Source organism: Belonocnema kinseyi, chromosome 9 (assembly GCF_010883055.1).
Source record: "Belonocnema kinseyi isolate 2016_QV_RU_SX_M_011 chromosome 9, B_treatae_v1, whole genome shotgun sequence".
NCBI lineage: Eukaryota > Metazoa > Arthropoda > Insecta > Hymenoptera > Cynipidae > Belonocnema > Belonocnema kinseyi.
Window position 1 is genome coordinate 115,744,345 of NC_046665.1, and position 4,776 is coordinate 115,749,120.

General features: G+C 20.6%; 1 protein-coding gene across 1 annotated transcript in view; it reads left to right on the plus strand.

The window, feature by feature from the left end:
- The window catches only part of LOC117180296, a 16,178-nt gene extending 14,553 nt beyond the window's left edge, over positions 1-1,625 (plus strand). Inside the window, exon 3 of the mRNA XM_033372712.1 lies at positions 1,495-1,625. The gene's annotated coding sequence lies outside the window, so the exon portion shown is untranslated. The remainder of the gene's footprint in view (positions 1-1,494) is intronic.
- Positions 1,626-4,776: the final 3,151 nt, after the last annotated feature.

A 4,776-nucleotide genomic window follows, 5' to 3' on the forward strand; every position in this document is an offset into this window, starting at 1 on the left:
CCATCCCATACCATCCCACCCTATCCTATTTCCATTATTTCCCACCCCATCCAAGCCAACCCGACCCCATCCTATCTTATCCCATCCCAATTATTTTCTTTAAAACTTAATTTTTTAAAATAAAAAATCATGACAAATTTTCCTAGGAATCTGAAGAAACGTTTTTTATTTCCTTGAAACCTTTCAAAATTGTTATAGAGTTCCAGATTTTTTGTTGCAATCCTTATAAATCTACTTTTTGTTTTATTTTTTTGGAAATTTGTCATTATTATTAAATTTCTTCAAAATCTGTAAACTTGCTTGATATCTTTTACAATTATTCGAATGTTTCCTAATTTTTCTTTATTTTAGAAAATTATTAAAATTGTTTTAGATTGTTCTAAATTTTTTGACGTGTTTGGAAAATACTTAAAATTAAAATTAATACTATGGAAAATACTTTTCGAAAAAATAAAAAATTAAAAAAAAATTATTTATCAAATTAAACTGTTTTAAAATGTTCAGAAGAAACTGAAGAAAATGTTAACATTATCTTGAAACCTCTTAAAATACTTCAAACGCTTTGAGATTTTATTTCGATATATTAAAAAATTTACATTTTGTTGAAATGTTTTCAAATTTTGAATTATTTTTCAAATCATTTCAGAACTACAAAATATCTTTAAAAATAATTATAGTTTTTTTTCGGAAATTCTTCTAAATTCTGCAAAATTAAAAAATCTCCCTCATATATTTTAGATTCTACAACATTTTAAGTAATCTTTTGGAACTGTAAACTAATTGAAAAATTAAAAAATTAATTGTTTTAAATAAAAATTCAATAAAAATTTTCCCAGGTATCTCAAGAAAAAGATTTTTGGTGTCTTGAAACTTCTTAAAATCTTCAAAACGGTTGAAAATTGTATTCGAAATCTTTAAAAATCTAAATTTCGTTTGACAAAATTGTAATTTCTTCGAACTTTAAATTATAGTTTACCCTTTAGTAACCTTCCAAATAACTTTGAAAATAATTCTAGTTCTTCTCTAAATTATTTCAAATCGTGAAAAATTGAAAAGATATTTTTAGTCAATTATGGGAGTCTTTTAAAATGTTAAAAAATCTAAAAAAAAATTTTTCAAGTGTATTTCTTCAATTTAAATATAATTTTTCTAGGAATATTTTTTGAAATTTTAGGAAGTCAGTTGTGATATTTTAAACTATTTTATATTTTCTCTTAAAATTAATTTTTAAACGAAATATTCATTTGAAAGTTTTTTAAGGAATCTTAAGAAATGATCATTTAATATAATTAAAAAATTTCCTAGCATTATTTAAAATTATGTGAAGTGAAAAAAATTGTTTTAGGATCTTCACGATTCTTTTGTGACATGTTTTGAAATACTCAAAACTTGAAATTAATCTATTAAAATGAAACTTAAATCATTTTAAAAATTCCCTAAAGATTTTGTCTACGATGTCAATATTTTTTAAATCTAATATTGTTTTCTTTTCAGAGCCAAAAAAAAATGGTAGAAAGTAAAAAAATGTTGCAAGAGGACCAAAGGATAATATATGACGACTTCTTATATTTCTAAAGTCTAATTATATACCATTATTATTAAATTAATTAATATATAGTCTTATTGTAGTTGCATGGTGTTGGATTTATTTTTTAAATAAATAAATATATATTGGTTATAACCAAAGTATGTATCATTAAATAAAAAGTTATTGTTATCAGCATTACATATTTTAATTCAAATAATAATTTTATAAGTAAATTAAAAATAATTTTTAAGATTATTTATTTATATTTTTTGCGTTATATTATTTGCTGGTTTAATACTGTCACATATTATTTAGACGGACAATCTCAGAAACAATTTTCAATTTTAATTCTTAAAAATCCTAGAATTTTGAATTGTTAGTCTTTAAAAATAAAACAGTTATTAATCTTAAAAATTTACTATTAAAAATTGTTCAAGTTTTACGTTTTCCAATAAAAAAATTCTCTAATTTTAATGATCTACATATAAAACTTTTTCAAAATTGAAGATTTAGAATTAATAACTCTTGACTTTTGATCTTAAAAAATTTCGAAATCTCAAAATTTCAAAATTGAACTTGATCGCCGAAAAATGAGATTTCTGAAACTGTAAGATTTACGAATTAAAAAATTCTTGGATAACAGGATTCCTGACAGTTTATATTATTTCAAAATTTCAAAATTTTCACCATAAAATTGCCAAACTATAAAATATCCAAAGTAGAAAATTCCCGAATTATATTATTTATTTAATTGAGCTAAAATAATAAAATATTATGTCAGTGAAAACTTTAATTAATGTTTAAAGTTTTCTAAGACTATCTCATAAATTTGAAATAACAAAAATTGATAAAATGTAAACTTCTAGGGGAAAATTCTTAGTGGAAAAATGCATGTTATTTTTTTTTATAAAAAAAATTTCAGTTTTGTTTAAAATTTGTTAGTAATATTTCTAATCAACAAAAAATTCCCTGAAATCTTTAAACAAGATTTTTGTTCTTGAAATATTTTGAAATTATTGAGAAGCTTATTGATTTTTTTAAATCTTTGAAAATTTACTTTTTGTTTTGATTTTTGTCAAATATGTCCAAATCTTGATATTAATGTTTAAAATTAAAACATTAATTATTAAAAATTTCCCCAATGATCTTAAAACAAGATTTTTGTCTTAAAATATTTCAAGATTCTTATAAGAAGCTTATAGATGTTTTTGAAATTTTTAAAAGTTTACATTTTATTTTAAATATTTATTTATATTTTCAAATCTTGACATTAATCTTAGATATTAAAACCTAGATCATTAAAAACTTTCATATGAATCTTGAAACAAGATTTTTTTCTTTAAATCTTTTAAAATTCATAAGAAGCTTATAGACTTTTTTTAAATCCTTAAAAATGTACATTATGTTTGAAAATTTTTTGAAATATTTTCAAATCCTGATATTAATCTTTAAAATTAGAACCTGAATCATTAAAAATTTTCCCAGGATACTTAAAACAATATTTTTTTCTTGAAATATTTTTAAAGTCTGAAGAAGCTTATTGATTGTTCGAAATCCTTGAAAACTTACATTTTATTTTTAATATTTTGAAACATTATCAAAACTTGATATTCAGTTTTGAAGTTAAAACCTAAATCATAAAAAAATTGTACACGAATCTTGAAACAAAATTTTTTTCCTTAAAATCTTCTAAAATTCTTAAGTAGCTTATCGATTTTTTTAATCTTTAAAAATGTAAATTTTGTTTTGAATTTCTTGAAATACTTAAAAATTTTATATATTAATCTTTAAAATTAAAACCTAAATCAATTCCAGTTTTCCCAGAAACCCTAAAACAATATTTTTTTCTTAAAATCTTTTAAAAGTCTTAAGAAGCTTATAGATTTTTCGTAATCCGTAAAATTTTTAATTTTATTTGAAATTTTCAAAAATATTTTTAAAACTTGATATTACTTTTTGAAATTAAAACTTAAGTAACATAAAATTTACCCAGAAATCTTGAAACAATATGCTTTTCTTTGAATGTTTCAAAATTCTTGAATAGCTTATAGACTTTTTGGAAACTTTAAACATTTATATTTTGTTTGGAATTTTTTCAACTATTTCCAATTGTTGATATTAATGTTTGAAATATAAACCCAAATTATTGAAAGGCTTCTCAGGAATCTTGAATCAAGATTTTTCCTTAGAATTTTCAAAATTCTTAAGAAGCTGATAGATTTTAGTGAGGTCTTAAAAATTTATATTATGTTTTGAATTTCTTGAAATATTTTTAAATCTTGATACTAATATTTTGAATAAAAAATTTTAATTGAAAGGAAAAAAAGGGCTCAAATTTAAAAAAAAAATTGAAAAATGAGGTCTTAAACAGTTATATAAAAAATATAAACTAGCAAGATAAATTAATTAATTAGGTTCAAATTTTAAGGAAATAAAAAAAAAAATTATTGTCAGGAAACTTGTGATATATTTGCCAACAAAAATAAAAAATAAAGTAATAAAAAACGTAAAAACAAAAATTAAATAAATAATTTTTTTTATGAACAACGAAAAATCTTAAAAATTGATTTTTTTAACAAAAAAGATCATTTACAATAAGGAAAAAGAAATTTTTCTATCAAATGGTTGAATTTCCAGCAATAAAAATGGTTAGAAAAGAGTTAAATTTCTATTTTCAATCACAAAGAATAAATTGTCAACAAAAAATGTTAAATTCTCTTATTTAATTATATTAATTTAGTTCACATTTGAGTAAAAAGTCGATAAAAGGAGAATTTTAAGGCTTCACATTTATAAAGATTAAAATTTTGAATTAAAATTCACTAAATTACAAATTGTATAGCGGAACAAAATAATCCAAAATGTTAAAAACTTTATCGGATTATCAATAGTTACGTTTTTAAGAACTTTAAAATAATATATTTAGTTGAATTTAAAAAATTTAATGCGGCGGGGATATGAATTATTACAATTTTGGATACCACATTACATATAATAAATTTTTAGTTTAACAACTTAAAAAATATGGATAATTCAACAAAGTTCTCAAAATGTTTGATAATTTTGGTCCACCGAATTTCTAATTTAAAAAAAATGGTTTAATTTCAAATTTCACTGGAATTATAAAATTCGAACTCTCTTAGAGAGAAATTGACAGATGCGCTAAAAAATGGAAAAGAATGAAATTAACATAATAAAAAAATTAACAATCATTACTTACGATTCTAATAAGCGATGTACATGCATCT